Source organism: Eriocheir sinensis, chromosome 30 (assembly GCF_024679095.1).
Source record: "Eriocheir sinensis breed Jianghai 21 chromosome 30, ASM2467909v1, whole genome shotgun sequence".
Taxonomy (NCBI): domain Eukaryota; kingdom Metazoa; phylum Arthropoda; class Malacostraca; order Decapoda; family Varunidae; genus Eriocheir; species Eriocheir sinensis.
In genome coordinates this window covers 7,856,881-7,870,675 of record NC_066538.1, presented here as the reverse complement: position 1 = coordinate 7,870,675, position 13,795 = coordinate 7,856,881, and the positions used below count along the sequence as shown (strand labels likewise).

At 42.3% G+C, this 13,795-nt stretch overlaps 1 long non-coding RNA gene across 7 annotated transcripts in view; it reads right to left on the bottom strand.

The window, feature by feature from the left end:
* Positions 1 to 11,241: 11,241 nt before the first annotated feature.
* The window catches only part of LOC127005539 (uncharacterized), a 231,861-nt gene continuing 229,307 nt past the window's right edge, over positions 11,242 to 13,795 (bottom strand). For 5 of the 7 annotated variants that reach the window (XR_007758671.1, XR_007758667.1, XR_007758672.1 and 2 more), the window contains 3 exons: positions 13,278 to 13,553; positions 12,596 to 12,725; positions 11,242 to 11,996 (listed from right to left, as the gene is read on the bottom strand). This is a non-coding gene — a long non-coding RNA (uncharacterized LOC127005539). Of the gene's footprint in view, positions 11,997 to 12,595; positions 12,737 to 13,277; positions 13,554 to 13,795 lie in introns of all 7 variants that reach the window. The other 2 variants (XR_007758670.1, XR_007758673.1) reach the window with 2 other exon arrangements.

The following is a 13,795-nucleotide window of genomic DNA, read 5'->3' as shown; positions in this document are numbered from 1 at the left end:
CCACCCTCATCCACCCTTTCTCTCCACTCTCATCCACCTTTTCTCTCCACCCTCATCCACCCTTTCTCTCCACCCTCATCCACCCTTTCTCTCCACCCTCATCCACCCTTTCTCCCTACCCTCATCCACCCTTATTCTCCAACATCACCCACCTTTTCTCTCCACCCCATCCACCCTTTCTCCACCCTCATCCACCTTTTCTCTCCACCCTCATCCACCCTTTCTCCACCCTCATCCACCCTTTCACTCCACTTTCATCCACCTACTCTCCACATTCATCCACCTTTTCCCTTCACCCTCATCCACCTTTTCTCTCCACCTTCATCCACCCTTTCCACCCTCATCCACCCTTTCTCCACCCTCATCCACTCCTCCACCCTCATCCACCTTTTCTCTCCACCCTCATCCACCCTCATCACCATCACCATCACGCCCCAATTACTCATCCCCCACTCCTTCCTTCCCTCTTCCGCTCCACCTGATTTTCCCTTCATCCGTGACTCACCTCCACATCTCACCTCGTTGACTCACCTGCCCTTCCCCTTCACCTGCCGCACCTGCCAATTAAGACCAGGATCAGGTGTAAGTGACGCCTCCTCTCTTAGTCATGTTCTTTTTGTTCATTTTTTGTTATTTTATTTTACTTTATTTTGTTCAATTTATTTTTATTCATTTTCTTTTTTTCTTTACGTCAAACAATATACATCTCTTAACTATTTTTGGTACTATTTTTTTTTTCGATTTAAAGATTGATTATTGTTTATTTTTTACTTTGATAAAACAAAATATTTTCATTGGTCACTATTTGCACTTTATTTTTTACGTGCAACAAAATATTCCGTGACCTTGTTTTTTTTAACCATTGTTAATTTATTTTTTATCTTACTTTTTTTACTAATTTATTTCTTTACCGTAAACAAAATATTTCCCTCGACTACTATTTCTACATTATTTTTTATTATTTTCACATATTCCTTGACCTTCGTCTTTTGTACTGTTATTAATGATGTTTTTCTTCTGTTAAAATTTTCTTTACTAATTTATTTTGTTGGTGTTTCGTCATTTTATTGATTTATTTACTTTCTTATTAAACTGATTTTAATTACGAATATTTTCTGATATTTCAGGTTGATGGACATCAGGCTGAAGGTAAGGAGAGAGAGAGAGAGAGAGAGAGAGAGAGAGAGAGAGAGAGACCTATTAACATGAAAACGATAACAACAACAAAAAACAGATGAAGATAGATACACTGAGAGAGAGAGAGAGAGAGAGTCATCACCTAATCAAGACATAGGGAAAGTGATGTCCAAATTAGGAGTGATGACACATAGAATATTACTTCGAGGGGGGGGGATAAAGGGAGGGAAAGAAGGGAGGGTAAGAAGGGAGGGAGGGAGGGAAGGAAGAGAAAGAAAAGGAAAGTGGGTAGGAAGGAATGATAACTTCTGGCAGGCTTTTCTCTCTCTCTCTCTCTCTCTCTCTCTCTCTCTCTCTCTCTCTCTCTCTCTCTCTCTCTCTCTCTCTCTCTCTCTCTCTCTCTCTCTCTCTCTCTCTCTCTTTGTGTTATGGTGTTGTCCACAAGTTGTTAAATTGTCTATTAGGTTCCAATGGTAATGTAATTTCTCTCTCTCTCTCTCTCTCTCTCTCTCTCTCTCTCTCTCTCTCTCTCTCTCTCTCTCTCTCTCTCTCTCTCTCTCTCTCTCTCTCTCTCTCTCTCTCTCTCTCTCTCTCTCTCTCTCTCTCTCTCTCATTGGTGAACACAACGTCCAATCAGAAGAGAGTTGTGATTGGGTTAGTGACACACACACACACACACACACACACACACACACACGATGCTGAATAGTCTCCAAATCATCCCTTTTGAGGAGGAGGAGGAGGAGGAAGAGGAAGAGGAAGAAGAAGAGGAGGAGGAGGAGGAGGAGGCAAAAGGGAAGAGATTGTTAAGCGACTAGCGAAAGAACGTCAGCCGGGCCATGTCGAGAGAGAGAGAGAGAGAGAGAGAGTGGGGGGAGTAATCCGATAACACACCCAACAACCACTAACTCTAGACCACTCCCCCCTCCCCTCTTCTCCCCTCCCCCTCCCCCCTCCATTATGGTCTCCCCTCTTGGTTAGTTTCTCCCCAGATTTTGTCGACTTGAATTTGTCACTCGAATGCGTCATCACCGCGCCCTTTATTCTGTTTTATTCTCTTTATTTTCTTTCTTTTTTTAGTCTTTTTTGTCTTTTTTGAGTATTTTTTTCGTATATTTTTTTGTATTTTTGTTTTTTTCTTCGTTTGTTTTGATCGTGTTTTTGATTCTCGATTGTCTTTATTATCTTCCTTTTTTTTGTCTTTTGGTCGAATTTTAAGTTATTTTCCTGTTTCGTTTTCTTTTTCTTCGTTTTTGTTTTGATCGTGTTTTTGTTTTTCAATTTTGTCTTTGTTTACTACTTTTTTAATATTTTTTGGTCGAATTTTAAGTTACTTTCTCCCTTGTTTTTTTATATATATTTTTTTGTATTTCGCTTCTTTATAAATGTTTAGATTTTATAGTTATTCCGTTTTTTTAGTGTTTTGCGCTTCTCATTATTTTCTTCCTTTACTTCCTTTGCTTGCCATTTTTCGGTCGTATTATATTTTTTTTTACCTCGTTTTTTGTTTTTGGTCTTGTATGTTTCTGCTTTCTTTTGCCTGGCCTTTCGATTTAGTTTTTATGTTTATCTCTATTTTCTTTCTCTTCTTTCTATTTTTTCCTTTTTTGGGTCGAAATTTAACTTCTCCATTTTATTTTACTTCGTTCTTTGTATTATTTTTTGGGAATTTTGTTTTCAACGATTGTTTTGATCTTGTTTGCACTCATATTTTTGTTTTGTTTTGGTTTATTCTCTCTCTCTCTCTCTCTCTCTCTCTCTCTCTCTCTCTCTCTCTCTCTCTCTCTCTCTCTCTCTCTCTCTCTCTCTCTCTCTCTCTCTCTCTCTCTCTCTCTCTCTCTCTCTTTGCATCACATTAATTTAGCCTCCCTACTTCCCTCCCTTCACCACTCAGTCTCTCCCTCTCTCTCCCTCCCTCCCTCCCTCCCTTCCTCTCCCTCACACCTCACCTCCCCTCTCACTCACGAACACAAGGCAACCTAACCAGCCATGACGGACACACACACACACACACACACACACACACACACACACACACCTCACCTAATGGCCGATTATTTAATTACCTGAGAAGAAAATTATGTCAAGAGGGCCCTCTCTCTCTCTCTCTCTCTCTCTCTCTCTCTCTCTCTCTCTCTCTCTCTCTCTCTCTCTCTCTCTCTCTCTCTCTCTCTCTCTCTCTCTCTCTCTCTCTCTCTCTCTCTCTCTCTCTCTCTCTCTCTCTCTCTCTCTCTCTCTCTCTCTCTCTCTCTAAACAGCTGGATACGCCCCCCTTATCTTCCCTCCCTCGGTCACGTGACTTTATCTCCTCCATCACAGGATTTGGGGGACATCCTCCTCCTCCTCCTCCTCCTCCTCCTTTATCCTTCCTCCTCCACCACCACCACCAGCAATATCACCTCGGGGCATCCTTGATATTAGAGATTACTTATATACTTTTTTTAGGTTAAGAAGAAACACATGAAAAAAATTGTATGTCCTTATTTGTTCATTTTTTTGTCTGATTTGCTTTTTAAAACAATTATACATACGTGATTTCTTTTAAGAATATGCATTGCGGTTTGTTTGTCTGTTTATTTGTTTGTTTTTGTTTCTTTTTTTTGTAAACGAGAGGAAGAGAACGTTATTTATTTGTCGTTTGTGTTTGTTTGCTTGAAAATATTCTTGTTTGTTTCTTTATTCGCTTCCGGAAATTCTATTGATATTACACTTGAAATTTGTGTATTACTATTATTATTATTACTATTATTATTATTATTATTATTATTATTATTATTATTATTATTATTATTATTATTATTATTATTATTATTATTATTATTATTATTATTATTATTATTACTGTTGTTTTGTGTTGACCTTTCCTAATTTATCGAGCTCTCTCCTTTCCCTCCTTGCAAGTCAAATTAGAATGATAATATTGATGAAGACTGCGTAATAATGATGATGATAGGAATGATAGTATTAATGATAATGATCGTAACGGTGATGATGTTGATAATGATGGTGATAAGGATGATGAAAGGTAAATAAGTAACAGTGGTGATGACAGTGTATTGATGGTGAGGTGACAGTAAGAAGGACGATAAAAGACAATGAAAAAAATAGCGGGAGTGATGATGATGATATATATTGATGATAGTGATAGTGAGAAGGATGAGAAATAACAGTAATAATGATAGTGATAATAATAGTGATGATGGTGAATAGTGTCCTCCTCCTCCTCCTCCTCTTCCTTGTTAATTCCCTCCTCGTCTTCTCTTCCTCTTCCTCCTCCTCCTCCTCGTCCTCGTTAATTCCCTCCTTGCCATCTCCTCCTCCTCCTCCTCCTCTTAATCCTCCTCCTCTTCCTCCTCCTCCTCCTCCTCCTCCTCCTCCTCCAGGAATCTCTTTAATGTCGACAATTCTTCACATTCTCGCCCACGTGTTGACATGACGAGGGGCGAGGAGTGTTTAATTCTGCTCTCTCTCTCTCTCTCTCTCTCTCTCTCTCTCTCTCTCTCTCTCTCTCTCTCTCTCTCTCTCTCTCTCTCTCTCTCTCTCTCTCTCTCTCTCTCTCCGTGTTTTGCCTTTTTTTTCAATTTTCAACCTTTTTTTTCTTCCTCAGTTTCTCGCTTTCTTGTTTTCTTCCTTTTATTATTTTCTCTTTTCTTCCATTTTCTCTCTTCTTACTTTCTTACTCCCTAACCTTTACTCCTTACCCCCTTACTCCCTACTTAGCTTACTCCTTTACTCCCTAACCTCTTTTCCGTTTTAACTCCTCCCTTTATTTACTCCCTTAAACACCCCAACTTATACTCCCTTTCCTTCCTCGCCCTCCACTTTTGCTTCCCCTCCCTCCCTTTACTCCCTTAAATCCCCTTCTTTTACTCCTTCCCCCTTTGTTTACTCCTTCAAGCCTCCTTCTTCTTTAAACTCCCTCAAACTCTCCTCTTTCTCCCTTCATCCCGCTCCTTTATTCCTCTTTTCTCCCTCCCTTTACTCCCTTAACTCCCCTTCTTTTACTCCCTCCCTCACTTGTTTACTCCCTCTAACCTTCTTTAAACTCCCTCAGACTCCTCTTTCTCCCTTCCTCCCGTTCCCTTATTCCTCTTTTCTCCCTCCCTTTACTCCCTTAACTCCCCTTCTTTTATTCCCTCCCACACTTGTTTACTCCCTCAAACCTCCTTCTTTAAACTCCCTCATCCTCTCCTCTTTCTCCCTTCCGTTCCTTTAATCCTCTGTTCTCGCTCCCTTTACTCCCTTAACCCTTACTCCATTTACTCCTTCCTACTCCTGTTTATTACCGCCCTCAAAGCTTCGCTCTCCCTTGAACTCCCTTATACCCTCTCCTCCCTTAGTTCTCCCATCCTTTAGTTTTCTTCCTATTATTCATTTATTCTCTTAATCTCCCTTCCTTTACTCCTCCCACCACTTTTTACTCCCTCCCTTAAACACCTCTTCCTCCCTTAAAACCCCGTTCCTTTACTCCTCTTCCCTCCCTGTCTCCCTTTATTACTCCTCACCCTTGTTTGCTCCCTTCCTCAAAACCCTCTTCTCACTCCCTTAAACTCCCTTAAACCCTCCCCCTCCCCCCATAGTCCTCCCCCAGTCTTCTTTATGGCCTGGGGAGCGCGGGGCCCGGACGGAGGCTCATTGCTGCCCATAAAGACTCCCCAACAAGGCCAGGGGGGGGGGTTGGGGGGGTGGGGGGGGACTCGGGGCGGTGTTTCCAGACGCTTTTGTTTCCCTCATCAACTATTTCCAGAGGCCGAAAAGGAGAGCAATCGGGTCCTCATGAGTGCGCTGTTAGGTTCATGGTACAGAAGGGTCATGAAACTACCGCTGGAAATGCTCAAACTCCATAAAACTACCCCTGGAAATGCTCAAACTCCATAAAACTACCCCTGGAAATGCTCAAACTCCATAAAACTACCCCTGGAAATGCTCAAACTCCATAAAACTACCCCTGGAAATGCTCAAACTCCATAAAACTACCGCTGGAAATGCTCAAAACGCTGGAAATGCTCAAACTCCATAAAACTACCCCTGGAAATGCCCAAACTTCATAAAACTACCCCTGGAAATGCCCAAACTTCATAAAACTACCCCTGGAAATGCCCAAACTTCATAAAACTACCCCTGGAAATGCCTAAACTTCTTAAAACTACCCCTGGAAATGCTCAAACTCCATACAACTACCCCTGAAAATACCCAAATTTCATAACACTACACCTGGAAATGCCCCAAAGCCCTTACGAAGGTCTTGTCAAATATGTGCTTGGATGTTTGAACGCTTGTTGCCTTGTAGTGTATATATGAATGGCCCGTTAAGACTGCTTGGGCTCTGTGGTCGTGTGTTTATATTCTTTAGATTAGACGTCACGAAGGGTACTCGGACTTTGCTTTTTTTTTTTGTAGGTTATAGGGGTCATTCTACAAAGGCTGTGTGTAAGCTGGTTCTAGATTCTGAGTTTTTTTTTAGTTCTTTTGACTGTTTAGACTCGATAAGGCTTTCATTTAAACTTTCTGGATTTAAAGAAGCCTGTTTTTTACTTTTTCATGCCGCTTTGACTTCGTGAAAACTATGTGAAGTTTACTTATTTTATTTCGTGAAAACTATATGTACTTTACTTATTTGATTTCGTGAAAACTATATGTACTTTACTTATTTGATTTCGTGAAAACTATATATACTTTACTTATTTGATTTCGTGAAAACTATATGTACTTTACTTATTTGATTTCGTGAAAACTATATGTACTTTACTTATTTGATTTCGTGAAAACTATATATACTTTACTTATTTGATTTCGTGAAAACTATATATACTTTACTTATTTGATTTCGTGAAAACTATATGTACTTTACTTATTTGATTTCGTGAAAACTATATGTACTTTACTTATTTGATTTCGTGAAAACTATATGTACTTTACTTATTTGATTTCGTGAAAACTATATATACTTTACTTATTTGATTTCGTGAAAACTATATGTACTTTACTTATTTGATTTCGTGAAAACTATATGAAGTTTACTTATTCTAGCTGGCCGTTTCGTAGCTATTTTTTTTTTAGACAATTTGAATCGAAGACTGTGTAAATAATTTTTGGGATATTATGTAGCCCGTTCTTAGTTTTTAAGACTGCTTAGATGTAAACTAGACTGGTTACGATGGTATTCAGTAAGATTTTTATAGTGTCGAGATTGTACGAGGGAAGAAGAGGAAGAAGAAGAAGAAGAAGAAGAAGAAGAAAGGGAGACAAAAGAAATCAGAAGTAAAACAAAGCACAAACGAAGGAGATTTAGGAGAAGCAGGACACACACACACACACACACACACACACACACACACACACACACACACACACACACACACACACACACACACACACACAAACACACACACACACCAACAACTGCCCAACAAAGACACATTACCACCACCAACGACCACACACACACACACACACACACACACACACACACACACACACACGAGCCACTTATCAGATCAGACGGATTAAGGGGACGCATCCTATTCATTGCCGGCGGTGGAAATATCGATCCTGTCGCGTTTTATCAAGATCTTCACACTTTCCCTCATTCCGCGCCCCGAGGGAGGAAGGGAAGAAGGGGGGAAGGGGAGAAAGGGTAGGGGGAGGTGAGGGAGAGCTAGGGAGACGACGGCAGAGGAGGGAGGGGTGCAAGGGAGACGAGAGAGGAGTTGAAATAGGTATTGGTAGTAGGGGAAGGAAGGGAGGAGAGCTGGGGAGAGGGGAGAAGAGAGGGGGTGCAAGGGGTGAAGTGGGAGAGGCGGGGGGGAGAAGGGAGGAGAGCTAGGGAGAGGGGGTGCAAGGGGAGAAGTGGGAGAGGGGTTGAAATAGGTATTGGTAGGAGGGCTGGGGAGGAGAGCTGGGGAGAAGAGGGAGAGGGGTTGAAATAGGTATTGGTAGTAGGGAAGTAGAGGAAGGGAGGAGAGCTGGGGAGAGGGGTTGAAATAGGTGCTGGGGGAGGGTAGAATCGGAAACATTAAGGAGAACAGGGTAAGGGATGGGAGGAGAACGAGGGGAGAGAGAGTACAAAGGGAGAAGGGGGAAGGAAAAGGATAGGGAAGGGGAGGTAAGCGCATATGGGAAGAGGGAGGGGGGAATAGGGGAGAGAAAGGGATGTAGAGGAGCTGAGAAGAGGTGGGAGGAAGGAAGAGTAAAAGGAAGCATGAGGGAGAAGAGGGAGAAGTGTGAAATAGGTATTGGGGAGAAAGGGAAGTAAGGGGAGGGGAGAGGGAGGTTAGGAAGGGGGAGGAAAACAGGGGGAGAGGAGGGGGGGATATTGGGAAGTAGGGGAGGAGAGGGAGGGGAGAAAGGGGTTGAAGGGGTAGGGGAGGAAGTGTAGGGGAGTGTGAAGAGGGGAAAAGGGAAGATGGGGAGAGGAGAGAGAAGGGAATAGGGAAGAGGAAGGAGGTTAGAGGAGAATAGGGGAGAGGTGGAGAGGGTTAAAGGGGAGAATGTGAGGAGGGGAGGAAGGTAGGGGATGAAAGGGAAGGAAGGGAAATTAAGGGAAAGTAATAAAGTTTTAGATAGTGAAAAAAAAGGAACACAAAAAAACACAAAGGAAGAACAAACAATAGCAGACCTGCTGGTCCTTACGAGGCTGTTTGTGACAAGCTACACTAACTATCTAATCAAAGGTGGAAGATGAAGGACAGCAAAGGCGAAGAGAAGGAGGAGAGATGAAAATGAGTAGACGAGAGAGAGAGAGAGAGAGAGAGAGAGAGAGAGAGAGAGAGAGAGAGAGAGAGAGAGAGAGAGAGAGAGAGAGAGAGAGAGAGAGAGAGAGAGAGAGAAATGGGTATAGAGGAAAGCAAAGGAGAAGAGAGAACGGAGGAAAATGGGGAGAAAATAGGGAGAGAAAGGAGGGATAAAAGGGAAAATAAGGGAGATTATATGAAATAGGAAGAGGAAAGAGTATGAGAGAGAGAGAGAGAGAGAGAGAGAGAGAGAGAGAGAGAGAGAGAGAGAGAGAGAGAGAGAGAGAGAGAGAGAGAGAGAGAGAACCTTCCCTAATTGCTACTTTTACCTCCTCCTCTTGTTCTGCTCCCTCCTCCTCCTCCTCCTCCTCCTCCTCTTCTTCATCTCCTTAACGTAACACTTAATCGCATTCTAGTCACTTACGAGAATGACCTAAGTGGAGGAGATACAGGAGGAGGAGGAGGAGGAGGAGGAGGAGGAAGAGGAGAAGGAGGAGGAAAACCATCCGTCCCCTCACCAAAAGATTGCTCTCTCGTCCCTCATTCTGCTTCTTTCTTTCCTCCTCCTCCTCTCCTCCTCCTCTGACGGGACCTGTTGAGGGGAGAGAAAAGGGAGGAGCGTTAGCAAGGGTGATTGGAGGAAAATAAATGAGTGGGGTGACAGTGTGTGTGTGTGTGTGTGTGTGTGTGTGTGTGTGTGTGTGTGTAATTAACGCAACCACACACACCATAAACCACTCACCGTTTTAAGCCCTCCTCCTCCTCCTCCTCCTCCTCCTCCTCCTCCTCCTCCTCCCGGAACCCCCACCCCCACCCCTAACAAACAAACCGCCGTAACCTGACCCCCTTACCCCCCTTTTTCTCTCCCCCTCTCTCTCTCTCTCTCTCTCTCTCTCCTAGTCTTTTAAAATTTGCATTCCTAAATAAGTATGTGTACTTTCCTGTGTATGTACGTATGAATCCATGTGTATTATTTCATGTATGTAGGTGTGGGTTCATGTCTGTGTGTCCGTGTATGTGTCTTTGTATACGTAAGAATGTATGTATATATGTATCCATGTATATGTGTCTTAATGTGTGTATGTATGTATGTTTATATCCATGTATGTGTGATCATGTATTAAGGACCCACATTTAGTCTAGTTGTTGTAATGTTGTTCCCTGTTACAGGAAGAGTGTGGAACCTAGAGGGAAGGAAGGAAGGAAGACTGAGCAGAATAGTGGTGGTCTTCTGTCTGTGTGGAGACTGGACAACAGACAGACAGCAGATGCAGGGAAGTCGCTTTTCTATGTTTGTTTGTGTTTATGTATATAGGGTTAAGTAGGCTGTGGCAGTACTCTTTAAACATTTTACGATATGGTCTTTTTGTACTCATTGAAAAAAATAATAATCGAAAGTCACGTCTTGCTTCAAAATAATTAAAACCTGTTAATCTAGCGAGCTTATTCCTCTTATCTTATTAATGTACATTATTGTTCTGGACTGTAAGATTGATGATAAATCATTTTAATGGAGGGATAGCGATGAGTTTTGACATTATGATATCTTAGTGACTTTCACTTAGTAATTTGTTTTACCTATTACCATATTTTCCTTCCCCCCCCTTTTTTTTTACTCAGCAGTTGCGTTAAGGAGGAGGAAGTAACACAGGTGTGTTGAGGTGAGTTTATTCCCTACTAGTTTCCCTTCCGCTCGCTCTTCAGGGGTTCATATATACGATGTGACCTGTGAATAGCAGGAGGACACCTGAGCCGCCTCGGGTCCCCTGCAGAGTGAACACGAAATTCGTCGGGAATAAACTCATCTCCACACACCCGCGTTCCTTCCTCCTCCTTTACCAACTTGTCGAAAGTGTCCTTACATTAGCACAGTTCTTCAGGTCATTGTGTACACGTATTAATATATTATATTTTCTTTGTGCTTGTGGCCATTGTGCAGTTTGTCATTCTTCTCTAGTTGACTCATTATAACAGCAAGATGACTACTAGATCTACTACTGATTGGTTAGTGTGACCTAATGGACATTAACTAAATGGTCAAACAAACTAAAGAATATATTCACTTTATTACATCCTAAAGGTTCAATTCGCCCATCGAGTTAATCTTGCCAGCTTACACTCGTCACCTCACTGTTGTCCCGACTCAACCAGAGCAAGACACTGTAGGAAAACACAGTGACGGCTCCAAGAACTGTGATAAGTTGGACTAAAGTCAGTTGAAAAAATATGAAATAGGAAGAAAATTTGAAAAAAGGGCGCAAAAACAGCAATATAAATGCCTGTAAACTCAAAAAACTGTGTAGAGTCCATCATACCTCGAAGAGTCTCCGGATAAAGACTGCAAGCATGTTGTGTAAATTGAAACAAGAAAAGTTTTCCCGTCAGTTTATTGAGCAGGTCTTCAGATCAATACAATATTTTGCTGTTAATTTTCCCTTTACATTTTATACTTTAGCTTTCCGAGCACTATTACACAGGTTTACAGACAACTCAATGTTAACAGAACTTTCTTTTCCAATTTTTTTCCTATACTATAGCTCCCTAGGTCCCCCCCCCCCTTGTTTTACAGTATAGAAAAAAATAACAGTAGTGATCTTCAGTCCCCAGGCAGCTAAAGTACTAGAAGCGGAAGCATAAGGGAGGCGGTGGTCAGCGTGCAGGCGTGGTGACCCCTGACCTGGGTTCGAGTCCCACCGATACACGCGCAGATCACCCTCGTGCTGCCCAGATCTTCAGTCAACCCTAACTTCAGCGACTTCGTTCAAGTGGAGCACCGGGGGGCAGCATGGGCCAAATATCACGGCAGCCACTATTAATAAAATTCGCCTGCGCCACTAACGGGCCGGGACCGTTCAAGAGGTCTCTCGAGAAAGCTTACCGGCGCTATAACCAGCACCTGAAAAATGGAAAATCAAGTTCTGTAAAGCTTAGGACAAAATGGACACGGTGCCAAGGGAACGGGAGTGTTCTTTGTCCTGGCGGCCGTTGCTTTCCTCCAGGTGCGGTGGAGTGCGGGCCGTGCCAGGTGTTACGGCCCTCCGACAAGGTTCCCGGCTTGACGTCCCTGGGTGGAGCTGCCTTGCACACTGTGGCAGAGTGGTTCGGCCTTCAAACTTCCGGACCAATCTGTTGGAGAGGGGAGATGTTACTGGAATACATCACACAGCTGTCTATCAACATTGTGTAAACTCCATATGAATGAAGACTGAATATAACTAAGGAACATTATTACGAGTATCTTCTACAACCGCATGCTTGCAGTGTTTCTCCGGAGACTCTTCGAGGTATTATTGACTTTGGTACGTTTTTTATGCCCTGTTTACTTAATTTTATTGTTTTTTTTGTGCCAATTCGGCAAGTTTTCTACCTGTTCTGTATTGTTTCAGCCATAATTACTGACTTTCTGTGCAGGTTTATGCCCTATTACTATACATTCCTTCACTTATGTCATTTGTACAGTTTTGTAAGTATGAATTTCCATCTTTTTTTTTCATGCAATTTACAGTAAAACTTATAATATGCACATTATATATTTAATGCCAGCTGTCAGCAGTCTATAGAACTGAAGATTTATATAGAATTTGATAAATTACACAATTTAAATATCTGTTTTAATCCTAAAGACTGCTTACGACTGTCAATACGGAAAAAAATATGTACGTATGACAAGCTGATGGAAGGGAACAACTTGATAAATTCAAGAGCACGGTGGATGGCATAGTTACCCCCTAGTAAACAGGCTCAGTTTTTGGACGCCGTGACGGCTGGGAGGCCGGGAGGGTCGAGACAAAAGCCTTGCACGGCTGCGTGAAGAGAGTGCTGATGGCGTTCCGGCCGGCTGATCCACACGATGCTCTGTAAAAGTGCTGTGCAGAGATGGACTAAACACAGACAATCAGTCAATGGGGGCATACGCTCGGGGGCTCGTCGCCTCGCCCACCCTACAATGCTAAACTCTGGTTTCCTCCAAGCATCTCTTCCTGCAGGCCCCTCTCCCATCCCAAACACCTCATAGCAGGATCCATTGACTTGCTCATTCCACGAGCTTTGTGGGCGTCCCCTCGGCCTCCTCCATTCGGGGTTGTCTCTTATAGAAAACCTGGCACGGTCGGCTCTTGGGCAGCGTGCCACATGCCCGTGTAGTCGGGGTTGGCGTTCATGACTGTACAAGTAAAGAGCCTTGAATCAGTCTCACGGAGTAGTCGCCGGTTTAGCAACTCTGCGAAGGCACTTACTACCAAGGCATCAATCGGCCTCTCCAGACTGCAGAAGTGGCTGACAAACTATTTTTTCTTGCTGTTTATTAGTTAGACCATTTTTTATATGAAAGTGCCACATAAACGGTTAGTACAGTGGTGAAGGGGAATGAATGTGGTATATAACAAACATACTTTTCAATGCACCTACCAGTGTTGTAAGAGTTGTGCTTCACAGCTTCCACTTCCAGGGAGTTGCTGGAAGATTCTGAGAGTCCAGTATTTATGTCATCACGTTTCCACTCCACTTTTCCTTCTTCCACTTTCCCTGGTTTTTCTTACGCTTTCTCTGGATATTATCATTATTATCAGCACCATGATCTAAAATTATAGGTGGTCGCAGGTGTATGTGAAGACAAACTTATTTCCACCGAGCAGGACATTCACTATTATCGTGCTCCTTCATACCAGTGTTTGCTTGGTTATACTGTAATTATAAATCAGATAATCAGTGAAATCTTAATCTCTGAATTTATGTGTTTTACCACACAAAGAGAACAGAAAATAAAATAGTACCGAAAAATAATGAAACAATACTTCCGTGTTTGAAAAGGACTGAAAATAATATATAATAGAGAATAGTATACAAAAATATCACAAAAACAAGAGGCATCTATTATGATGACAACAACAATAATAATAATAATAATAATAATAATAATAATAATA